The 13,210-nt window shown below is 36.4% G+C and overlaps 2 pseudogenes; both read left to right on the top strand.

The window, feature by feature from the left end:
* Positions 1-3,198: 3,198 nt before the first annotated feature.
* LOC119533029 lies at positions 3,199-7,388 on the top strand (annotated as a pseudogene).
* A 436-nt stretch (positions 7,389-7,824) lies between these two features.
* On the top strand, positions 7,825-10,017 carry LOC119533028 (annotated as a pseudogene).
* Positions 10,018-13,210: the final 3,193 nt, after the last annotated feature.

Genomic DNA, 13,210 nt, shown 5'->3' with positions numbered 1-13,210 from the left:
TTGTCTCAGCCCATCAGATCCATTTTCCTTGCTGGATGAAACTGCTTAAGATGATCAGTATCCTGTGCTAACAAGCTTCTTATGCACCAGCTATTATGTAAACATATTACTTCTTCCAGGTTAGATATTTGTATTCTTGATATAAGGCTTTAACTCAAATTAAGTACCTTGTATTATGTCAAGTTGAAGGCTCTCTGAGAAAAGGGATGATGTTAATTCATTTTTAAAATTCTGCATAGTTAGAACCTTGCCTGGTCCATAAATATGTACATATAAATATTATAAATATGAATAAATATAGATATATATTTTAAGTGTATAGAATTGGAAAGGACTCCAGTGATAAGAAAATTAAGGGCACACATAGTACTTGGAGTTTGGACCAAATTTTCACAAGTCTCTTTCCAACTCTAAATTCTATGACTCCATGGATTTTAGCATCCTTCAAATTATACCAAGAAGGCGGTCACATATCTCTGCCATTTACATATTGCTAAGCCTCTTACTGGATCTTTCTCTACCTAAGCTTATCCAAGTTCAGACAATTAGCCCAACCGAAAGTAAATTACTCAGAGAAATTAAGTACTGTAAGATAAGGATATGTAAAATTACAATACCAACTTCTGATTAACTTCAATTCTGGTGATTTACAACAACCATCACATTTCTCTAATAGGAGATAAATTTTTAATGCCTTTCATGGTTACTTTTCTACTGCAGTATATCTTGCAAGAGTCCAAATTTAAATGAAACTTTCAACTTCAGTGAAACATTGTACTTATCATCTTTAGAAAATCATAAAAGATTCTATTTAAACTAGCAACGTATTAAGAGATGTAACATCAAGTTGTAAATTATAACAAACCCATGGAACCAATTCACTTTGCAATTAATCCTGCCAATACAAATTTTAGGCACTAGCTGAAGTTCTTAATAAGACCAGGCAGCTTCCTGTAAAACAAAATCCTGAGGTGGCTGAAGTGGGAAACAAGTGTTAACATGTTATAATGGGAGAGTGCTTTGCCCTAACATTTATTTTTAAACATTTCTAAGAAAAATATTACCTAGTAAGATTTGGTTGTTATTGTTGTTCATGGTGGTGATAGTGGTGTTTGCCAGTATCTTATACAGTTTGCCAAAACTCTTATACAGATTTACTAAGAATAGGGGCTTGGGGAGGTGACGCTTTTGTTGTGTATTACAGATTGAAATTTGGCATGTTAAGGAAACAAGAAACGCTAAGGTGAAAAGTAGTAGGGGAAAAACTAACAGGTTATGCTGTGATTTTTTTTAATATTCATTTTATTGAGATATATTCACATACCACACACTCATACAAAACAAATCATACATTTGATTGTTCACAGTACCATTACATAGTTGTACATTCATCACCAAAATCAATCCCTGACACCTTCATTACCACACACACAAAAACAACAAGATAATAATTAAAGTGAAAAAGAGCAATTAAAGTAAAAAAGAACACTGGGTGCCTTTGTCTGTTTGTTTCTTTGTTTGTTTCCTTCCCCTATTTTTCTACTCATCCATCCATAAACTAGACAAAGGGAAGAGTGGTCCTTATGGCTTTCCTAATCCCATTGTCACCCCTCACAAGCTACATTTTCATACAATTGTCTTCAAGATTCATAGATTCTGGGTTGTAGTTTGATAGTTTCAGGTATCTACCACCAGCTACGCCAATTCATTAGAACCTAAAAAGAGTTGTCTATATTGTGCGTAAGAGTGCCCACCAGAGTGACCTCTCGGCTCGTTTTGGAATCTCTCTGCCACTGAAGTTTATTTCATTTCCATTCACATCCCCCTTTTGGTCAAGAAGATGTTCTCCATCCCACGATGCTGGGTCTACCTTCCTCCCCGGGATTTTAAAATTCATTTCCTACAGAATTTATACTTTTGAAAGCATTAAAAATGAGGAAGTTAGAAGCCCAAAAGGGAAAACTGGAGGTATTTTTGATACCTGAGTTGTTTTACAAAAATATTATATTCCAAATGATTAGACTACAGATTTTTTACAAGATACTTGCTGAATAACGCATCACAAACCACCGAAAGAATAGGGAAGCAGATGAAGAACCACCCAGCTAGTTCGCTTCCTGAATCAAGTTGCATCACTTAATTTTTTTTTAATCATCATTTTATTGAGATATATTCACATACCACACAGTCATACAAAACAAATCGTACTTTCGATTGTTTACAGTACCATTACATAGTTGTACATTCATCACCTAAATCAATCCCTGACACCTTCATTAGCACACACACAAAAATAACAAGAATAATAATTAGAGGCATCACTTAATTTTGAATAGTTTTGGCAGTTAACTTTTGGAAAGTTAAAAGGTAGGGATTTAATCTGCAGTTTTGTTTTTTTTTTTAATATAGCCTCATGTGAATTAAGTGCTTGATTTATAAATGCTTCCTTGATGCTGCCTTTCTTTTAGTTCAATTAAATATGTCTACTTCATCCCCAATAATGCAGCTTATACTTAAAATTTGTATAAATTAATATTTATACTTAATACCTATAGCAGAATAAGCACACTCTACTTTATTACTGTTTTCATTTGAAAGAGTCCTAAAGAACTTTATGCAATTCATTCATTCCATCTATTCAAAAAGTATTTATTGGATGCTAACTGGGTTCCAATGTCAACTCTACAACTTACTAGCTACATAACCATGACTCAAGTTACTTAACTTCTCTGTGCCTCAAGTTCCCCATGTGTAAAATGGGGATAGTAATAGTATGTACTTCACAAGGTTGTTTTAAGAATTACATGAGTTAGTATTCCTAAAGCACTTAGAACAGGGACTGGCACACAGTAATACCTAGTAAGATTTGGTTGTTATTGTTGTTCATGGTGGTGATAGTGGTGTTTGCCAGGCACTGTACTAGGTCTTAAGAATATTATGAAAACCAACAGCAGAAAAGATTCTTGCTCACAATGAATTTTTAGTTATTAATCAAACATACATTTAATTACTAACTGAAATAATGAGCTATAAAAGGAAAAAAATAGGATTCTATAATAGTATATAACTCTGACCCAGACCCAGGGAGTCACAGAAGTTTTCCTTGAGTAAATGATGTGTGCTATAAGACAGGAAGGATGAATAGGATTTAACTATGTAAAAAAGGAGAGGGCGCACTTTCCAAGATGAGAGATCATCATGTACAAAGACTGTGGTAAAGAGCTTGGGGATGAAAAAGTGATAAGGTACATCAAAACTGAGATAATTATTAACTCCAGGGAGAGCAAAGAGCTGTTAAAGAAATGCAACTATAGTACACTACATGGCTCAATTGTGAATATATACAAAGTTATAATAATCTAAACATTGAATAAAAACTTCTAACTAAATCTTATGTAAATGTATTAGAAAGATAAAGAAGGAGAAATGGTTGTGGGAGGGGGCTGTTTGGGAATATGTAAAGCTAAAATTTCATCTTTCTTAAGAGAAAGTCAGTAGCTAAAATGTACAATGAACAAAATTCAGAAATAGCAATATATGAATACCATTTATAGATATGGAAGAAAATGTACAGGTGAAATACCTAAAAGATGCTCACCAGTGGAGAGGAGAATTAGATAATGGTAGAGATGGGTATAGGACTGCTTCTTCATCATAAGACTTTTAGTACTATTTTACTTTTAAACCACAACCATGGGGCTCATATCTCCTTCAAGAGAACCTGCTATGTGGAGCACAGTTGACTGACAGCCCCCAGCTGCTGCTCCTGTGAGCATTGCAGGGTCCTACTGCAGCCCATTCTGGCCTGAAACGTGATTTCTCTAATGGTAACTTTGGCTCAACATTTCACATTATCCTGACTAAAACCTTCTCAGATTGCTGAGCTCTGAGACTCTTCCCCCAATCTTTCCTTCCTTCTTTTCTTAGTCACGTGTCAGAGATGCGTCTCATTCTGAAGATTCTCCCTGCCTCCTCCTGCTCCCTCCTTTATCCTGCACAGGAGTCTCTGTAAATAAATTTTTTGCTTGTCTAATCCCATCTTGGTACCTGCTTCTTAGAGGACTGGAACTGACAAAATAACTTTGATAGAAATTTTTAAAATAAAATTAAAAGGAAAATACAGACTTCTGAAAAAGTCTGTAATATCCAAATAGAGCTTTGACATGTTAAAAAAAAAATAAAGTAAAATAAGGTAAAAAAAAAAAAAAAAACTGGAAACTCTGGATTTCTAAGTTCAAAACTTTTCCCAGTAGGGGAAAGAGCATGCATGGGCTTTGGAGTAAGAGAGGTCAGGCCCAGGTTCAACTGTATGAATGCCTTGCTTTGCAACTTATGAGTCTGGGACCTCGAGTATAATCAAGACTCATTTTTTTTAAAAATGGGCTTATTATAGAACCTCCCTTTTGTGTTGCTGTTAAGGAATAAGTGAAATAATTCAGGTCAAATGCCAGCAAAATAACAATTGCATTAACCATTTATAAAACTGAAAATAGGCCAATGTAGATGAGAGTATAAATTGATAAATTACAATTTTGTGATATATTTAAGGAGTCTCAATATTTTTAGAATCTGTGTTCCAACATTCCATTTCTAGGCATCTAGACTGAAGAAGTCAATAGAAGTACAAGATTTATGAACAAATCTGCTTATTATTGAACTACTTTAACCTAAAAAATGTTAGAAACAACAAAAACACAAAATAGGCAGTTAATATTCAAACATATGAATAAAATATATTTATCAACCATTAAAAAGTACTTTTAATTTTGGAATAACATAGGAAAATGGCCACAATATAATATTAAGTGGAAAAAAAGACAAGATAATATTATATATTAGGTATGAGATCAATTATACAAAAATTTTATGTATTGTATGTATTATATGGTATATCATACATTATGGCAAACTATATGTCTTCTGTATATATGTATATGTAGAGAGAAAAAGCCAGAAGGATGGAGAGAAAAAGTGAAGGAACAAAATGACAAATCTTAACAGAACATAGGTCTAGGTGGCAAGATTATGGATCATCTTTCTTTTCTTTTTACACATTTCTGTATTTTCTATATTTTCTACAGAAGGATAAACTGTAAACTTTGGGAGAGTCCAACCCCTATTAATCTCTTGACCATTATATCCTCAGCACACTCACAATGCCTAGCACAAAGTTGACCTTCAATAAACTCATGTTGACTTAATAACTGAATAAAGTGGATTAGCTTTGAATGAATTATAACTTTTTAAACCAGGTAATATGATTTTTTTTTAAATAGAGAATCTACTTTTACATTTTTGAAAAGGGGGCTAGTGAGAGACAAAAACTTATGAGAAGGCATCATGATACTATAAAACCAGGGCCTGAACTGGCCAAAGGGGAGGTGAGAATTCCTTCAGAATTGCTAAACACAAATCCCTATACTCAGTTCAAAATCACTTCTGACAGAGAAACAGATGTACCCTATAGTCACTTTCATTTTTTTATGGTGAAAAATACTGTTCATGCCATATATTCTTTTAATTTACATTATATGCATAAACACAAAAATATAATGTACGTAAAATATAAATTTAATATTTATATATAATGTAAATTTAAAAATTAAAAGATCAAAATAAAAATTATCATTATTATTTCTGACTTGTAAGCATTTCTCTTATTTTTCTACCACCTCAGTCATGTATTTAAAAATATTTTATTATTATACATAATGTTTTATTCTATATTATAATTTACAGCTTACGTAGTGCATGTACTATTTTTATACAGAACTTAAGTGTTTGGTACTAGATCTATAAGTCTACCAGGTTGCCAGAAATAGACATTACACCCTGCAGGTACTTTTCTTACTAAAAATGAACATGAAGAAAAGCCCTCCATGCAAACTAAGAAATAAAAATAAAAAAACATTGCAACATTTGTGCAGCAACATTGGAAATCAATTGCGAAAAGATCATAAATTTTGTTACTATGCCTGTCAATTTTGTACTCCTCCTCCGCTTTCCTAAACAATTTTGGTTATTTCTACGTCCTCTGGCATTCATTCTTTCTTTTATTCTTTTAAAAAAAAGAACATTTACTAAGTGCTCAAAATGTATCAGGCACTGTAGGGAACTAAGATAAATTACACACTGTCTCTGCCCTCAAGAAGTTCACTTAGCAACCCCTTTTCTTATAAATTAAGAAAAACCTGAAGGGTCTCAAAATGGAGGTAAAACTGCCACTAGCACAAAGTTGACCTTCAATAAATTCATGTTGACTTAATAACTGAATGAGTGGATTAGCCCCCAGCCTGACTCCGGCCACCACCGCCGGGGGGGAGGGGAGCCATGATCCAAAGGAACCAGAACAGTTGAGAAAACTGTTTATTGGTGGTTTGATCTTTGAAACTATGGATGATAGTTTAAGACAACATTTTGACAAATGGGGCACACTCAGATTGTGTGGTGATGAGAGACCCCCAAACAAAATGTTCCAGCACCTTTGGTTTTATAACTTACCCTTGTGTTGAAGAGGTGGATGCAGCAATGTGTGCTCAATCACACAAGGTTGATGGGTGTATAGTGGAACCAAAGAAAGCTGTTTCTAGAGAGGATTCTGTAAAGCCTGGTACCCATCTAACAGTGAAGAAAATTTTTGTTGGTGGTATTAAAGAAGATATAGAACAATATAATTTGAGAGACTACTTTGAAAAATATGGCAAGATTGAAACCATAGAAGTTATGGAAGACAGGCAGAGTGGAAAAAAGAGAGGATTTGCTTTTGTAATTTTTGATGATCATGATTCAGTTGATAAAATTGTTGTTCAGAAATACCACAGTATCAATGGGCATAATTCTGAAGTGAAAAAGGCCCTTTCTAAACAAGAGATGCAGTCTGCTGGATCACAAAAAGGTCATGGAGGGGAATCTGGCAACTTTATGGGCCATGGTGGGAACTTGGGAGGTGGTGGAAGGAACTTTGGCCATGGTGGAAACTTTGGTGGAATAGGAGGCTATGGTGGTGGAGGTGGCAGCAGAGGTAATTATGGAGGAAGTGATGTTGGTTATAATGGATTGGAGGTGATGGTGGCAACTATGGCAGCTGTCCTGATTATAGTAGTAGAGGGGGCTATGGTAGTGGTGAACCAGGATATGGAAACCAAGGAGGTGGATATGGTGATGGTGGTGGAGGATATGATGATTACAATGAAGGAGGGAATTTTGGCGGTGGTAACTATGGTGGTGGCGGGAACTATAATGATTTTGGAAATTACAGTGGACAACAGCAATCAAATTATGGACCTATGAAAGGGGGTAGTTTGGGTGGAAGAAGCTCAGGCAGTCCCTATGGTAGTGGTTATTGATCTGGTGGTGGAAGTGGTGGATATGGTAGCAGAAGGTTCTAAAAACTCAACAGAAAATGGCTACAGTTCTTAGCAGGAGAGAGAGCAAGGAGTTGTCAGGAAAGCTGCAGGTTACTTTGAGACAGTCATCCCAAATGCATTAGAGGAAAGTAAAAATCTGCCACAGAAGGAACAATGATCCATAGTCAGAAAAGTTACTGCAGTTTAAACAGGAAAACCTTCTTGTTCAGGACTGTCATAGCCACAGTTTGCAAAAAGTGCAGCTATTGATTAATGCAATGTAGTGTCTATTAGATGTCCATTCCTGAGTTCTTTTATCTGTTGTAGCTTTTTCTTTTTCTTTTTATTACATCAGGTATACTGCCCTGTAAATTGTGGTAGTGGTACCAGGAATAAAAATTTAAAGAGTTTTTAACTTTAAAAAAAAAAAAGAAAGAAAAGAAAAATCTGAAAACAATCAGAATAGCATGACAGTACCATGAGCCAAAAGTTTGTCACTGAACAGACATTATTTGAGCACACAAATGTGAATCAAAGTAAGTGATAGTTATGAATATTCATAAATGAATCATTCCAAGTAAAAAAACAGAAAACCTAGTTCTACACAGTGAATTTTCAGGGAAAAAAAAAAAAGCATAATGCAAGAAAGCTTAAAGGTAGCTGTCAAAAGCATCAAAATACCATGATGGAAAATTGGAATTTACTATGATTGAGAAAGGAAAAAAGGGAGCAAGACAAAGAGAGATTAAAGTAAAAATAGCAGTTTGAAAGCAGAGTGGATTAGAGTAATGAACCTACATTCCCCATAAATTCTACTTCTGCAATTAGATAGGTAATTTATACTCCACTCTATATAGCATCACTTAACTTAAATTTGTCTCTCTGACAGCTGAGTAGATGAATTTAGTTTTCATCAGAGATAGCATGTTAGAGTATAAAGCATTGTTTTGTTGAAATAAACAGCAACCATGGTAGACAGTGTTCTCCACCATTGTTATTTCTACCAAGTAGAGAGGAATCCAAGGTGCCAAGAACCAGAAGCAATAGAACAAACGAACCTGAATGGAGTCCTTTAAAAACCCAGCTCCAAATAGCTACCATAGCTGCATGTGCTGAAATTCCCCAAATTTTTCCTCTGACCCATCTCCTATTTTATAATTTATAATCTACAGCTGCATTAGAGGATTAAGGCAGTCAAGCAGGACTCCAATCTGCAGAGTTCTAAAGCATCACAGGAATAATTTTTAGTCAGCTTTCTGAAAAGGATTGCTTACATAATAATAATGGCCAAAGATAACATCTGTTGCATACTTATATGTGGCAAAGGCCATATTAAAGACTTCCAAAATCTTATCTCATTTAATCCTCATAGCAGCCTTATCTGAAGTGGGCACTATTTTATTCCGATATTACAGATAAAATCAAAGCCCAGGGAGATTAAGAAACTTGACCATAATCACACATATAGAAACTGAAAAACCTGGGATGAGAACCCATGGGCTCTGAGGCCACGGCCTCTGCTCATGACTACTAGGGTATATAACTTATGGTAGGCAGCCTCCAAGATGGCGCCCCACAAGTCTACCTCCTGGCATTTATGCCCATGTGTATTCCCTTCCTTTTAAGTGTGGGCTGAACCTAAATGCCTGCTTCTGAGATTACCTTACAAAAAGACCGCGGCTTCCATGTTGGGTGTTCTCTTGCTCTCTCTCGAATTGCTCGCCCTGGGAGAAGCCAGCCACCAACTTGTAAGGCAGCCCTCTTGTTGGCAAACAAGGTCTGCCAATAACCACCATGTGAGTGAGGCGCAGGCAGCAGCCGCAGCAGAAGACAGCAGTGGCTGAAAAGCAGCTCTCAGATTTGGCTCCTGAGCACCGTGACTAAGGTGGAGCAGGCTGCATCTTAGCTTCCCAGCCTCAGCAACCAACTCAACTATGCTGCCTGTATGACCCACACTAATCAGGGCCCGATGGCGCAAAAAGTGGCCCTTGCGGGCTGCGCTAGGAGAACCACCCTCCACCTCCATTCCCCACGGACGTGATCCTTGAATTGCACCAGCTGAAGGAAGGGCATAGCCGCCTGGATGCGGAACTGCTGCTGAGGGCCCACGTCATCCAGCAGGAGGTGGGCAGGGCCGGGGAGCAAGGCAAGGCTGAGGAGCTGCAGCTGAGTGAGGTCGCCTAGCAACAGGAAGAGGCGCTGCAGCGACCCCAGGAGTCCCTGGCCTAATGTGGGGCTGCAGCAGGCAGCTGCTTACTAGCACCAGAAGGAAAACACGGAGGAGGTGGCCAGTCTCCTGCCCGAGATATCCCAGCAGCAGGAGATCTATGAGCAAGTTCTATAAGAGAAGGTGGCTGAAGTAGAAACTGGACTACGGAAACAGCTATAGAAACAGAGAGGAGACGGAATGAGGCTGGGAGGGATCACTTCAAGACCGTGGTCTCCTTGCGCCAGATCCAGCGCAAAGACACTGGGGTAAGGAACCAGAAGCTGAGGTACCTGCAGAATGAGGCTGGGAAGGAGGAGGGACTGTACCTGCGAGCTGGAGAGGGACAAAAACCTCATGCTGGCAGTCTTCCCCCAGGAGTATCTCCTCTCCAGTTACCAGCATTAGTGGTTGTTGGCAGTTCTTCTTTCCTTAATGAGAAGAAATCCATGGGTCCATCCCTAGGCCTCCAGGAACTTCATCGCCTTAGCTTCCTGGGCACCTCCACTTCCAGCAATGGCAGTGCCTACCAGGAGACCCCAAAAAAGGGTTTCTCCATGACCTACAGGGCCTGAATGAAGCCATTTCCAGAGAGGAAGGTAATAGTCAAGAAGACAACCAGAACTTTCCTGCTGCAGTCTGCTGCTGATTAGCTGTGAGCCTGGGGGAGGTGGGAGGATGTGGAGAACTGAAGCAGACAGCCAGCCCAGCTCTCTTCCTCATCCAAGGGCAGCCACCAAGATGTCTGTGAATTCTTTTGTGCTAGAAAATAACAGCTTAAAAAAAATGCATTGCACATCATCAACATGATAAGGAGAGCATAAGAACCCATAGCTAACATCCTCCTCAACACTGAAAGACCAAACACTTCCCCTCTGAGATCAGGAATAAGCCTAGGATGCCCAATTTCACCACTGCTATTGAACATTGTACTGGAAATTCTAGCCAGAACAATTAGGCAACTAAAAGAAATAAAAGGCAACCAACTGGAAAGGAAGAAGTGAAACTTTCACTATTTGCTGCTAACATGAGAGTACTTTTAGAAAATCCTGAAAAATCCACAACAAAACTACTAGAGCTAATAAACACATTAAATATCTAGGAATAAATTTAAACAAGGAAGTAAATGACTTTTAAGCACAAAACCCCAAACATTGCTGAAATATTTAAAGAAGACCTAAATAATTGGGAGGACATTCTGTTTTCATGGATTGGAAGACTAAATATTGTTAAGATGTCAATTCTACCCAAAGCAATTTACAGATTCAACACAATCCCAATCAAAATTCCAAGTCTTCTTTGCAGAAATGGAAGAGCAAATCATCAAATTTGTATGGAAGGGTAAGTGGCACCAAATAGCCAAAACCATCTTGAAAAAGAACAAAGATGGAGGACTTACACTTCCCAATTTTAAAACTGATTACAAAGTTCCAGTAATCAAAACAGTTGTATTAGCACAAGGAGAGACATATACATCAATGGAATAGAATGAAGAGTTCAGAAATAAACCCTCACATCTATGGTCAATTGATTTTTATTAAGGGTACCAAATCCATTCAATAGGGGATGAATAGTCTCTTCACATGGTGCTGGGAAAACTGGAAATCCACATACAAAAGAATGAAAATGGACCCCTACTTCACACCATGTACAAAAATTAACTCAATATGAATCAAAGACCTAAATACAAGAACTAAAGCTATAATCCTACGAGAAAACATAGCACATCTTTAGGACCTTGTATTAGGCAATGGGTTCTTAAACTTTACAGCAAAAACACAAGCAACAAAAGAAAAAACAGATACATGGGACTTCATCAAAACTAAAAACTTTTTTGCATTAAAGGACATCAAGAAAGTGAAAAGACAACCTACAAAATGGGAGAAAATATTTGGAAACCATATATATGATAAGAGTTTAATATCCAGAATAGATAAAGAACTCCTATGACTTAAAAACAAAAAAAAAAAGCTCAGTATAAAAATGAGCACATGAAAAGATACTCAACATCAGTAGCCATTGGGACATGCAAATTAAAACCACAACAAGATAACCACTTTACACCCACTATGGCTATAGCCAATACAATGGTTATTATTTTTTAAATGGAAAATAAGTGTTGGGGAAATAGGAACCCTCATACATTGCTGGTGGGAATGGAGAAATAGGAACCCTCATACATTGCTGGTGGGAATGTAAAATATTGCAGCTGGTGGGGTACATAGTTTAGCAGTTCCTCAGAAAGTGAAGTATAGAATTACCTAATGACACAACCATCCCACTTCTAGGTATATACCAAAAAGAATTGAAAACAGGGACTCAAACAGATGTTTGCACACACTTCATAGCAGCATTATTCTCAATTGCCAAAAGGTGGAAGCAACCCAAGTGTCCATCAACCAATGAATGGATAAATAAAATGTGATACATATATGCAATAGAATAGTATTCAGCTGTAAAAAGGAATGAAGTTCTGATACATGCAACAGCATGGATGAACCTTAAAGATATGCTGAGTAAAATAAGCCAGACACAAGAGGAGAAATACTGTATGACCTTACCTAGATGAAATAATTTGATTATGCAAATTTATAGACCCCAAAATTAGAGTACAGGTTTCCAGAAGTTGTTGGGGGGGGGGTTAAAGTTTAATTGGTACAGAATGTCTGGGGTGGTGAGAAAGTCTTAGTAATGAATGGTGCTGATAGTAACATAACACTGTGTATAATAATTAACACCACTGAATTGTACACTTGAGAGTGGTTAAAATGTGAAATTTTGTGTGATATATATGTGACCAGAAGAAATATTAAAAAAAAAAAAAAAATAGAACTGTAAAACACAGAGAGTGAGTCCTAATGTAAACTAGGGACTAAAGTTAATGTTATAATACTGGTTTGTCAATTGTAACAAAGTTACCAAATGAATGAAAAATATTAGTAGGGAAAACTGTTGGGGTGTATATGGGAACTGTGTGCTTTAGCATGATTTTCCTATAAACTTACAACTGCTCTAATAAAAAAAGTTTTTTTAATCAAAGTAAGTAAGGGAAAAAAATGCATTGCACATAAGGGAGATAATACATGCCTCCAACTAATATAATGAATAAATAAAAATGACCTGAATTATTTATTGACAATTGTGTTTATTTCTGGATGATTTAAATCTGTAACATTTTAATACCCAAGTTATTTATTTTAAAATTTTCTATTCACAGTCCTCTTTAAAATTAAAGTTTAATATTTATGTAATCTTGTAGTGGGAAGCACTTTCTAAGCATAATAATAAAAGCAGAACCAAATGTGAAATACTGATCTGATTACAAAAAAAGGTAAAAGTTTAGTACATCAAAAAATACCATAAACAAAGCAAAGGAAAATTGCAAACTGGGAAAATATTTACAACATACATACATATGATACAAATGGTAAAGACAATATATTTTACATGTAAAGAGCTTTCCAATAAAATAAGAAAAAAGATAACTACTACTATCCATGAAAATGGCAAAGCACGACAACAGGCAGTTTGAAAAATCACAACTGACAATAAGCAGAAAAAAATTCAAATTCAGTAATCAAATATATGCTAACTAAAAGAACAATGGGAATTGTTTTACATACCAAATTAGTAAAGATAAAATATATATTCAGTGTTG

Source organism: Choloepus didactylus, chromosome 4, assembly GCF_015220235.1.
Source record: "Choloepus didactylus isolate mChoDid1 chromosome 4, mChoDid1.pri, whole genome shotgun sequence".
Classification (NCBI taxonomy): domain Eukaryota; kingdom Metazoa; phylum Chordata; class Mammalia; order Pilosa; family Megalonychidae; genus Choloepus; species Choloepus didactylus.
Note: the sequence above shows the minus strand (reverse complement) of the source record. Positions and strands in the feature narration are given on the sequence as shown.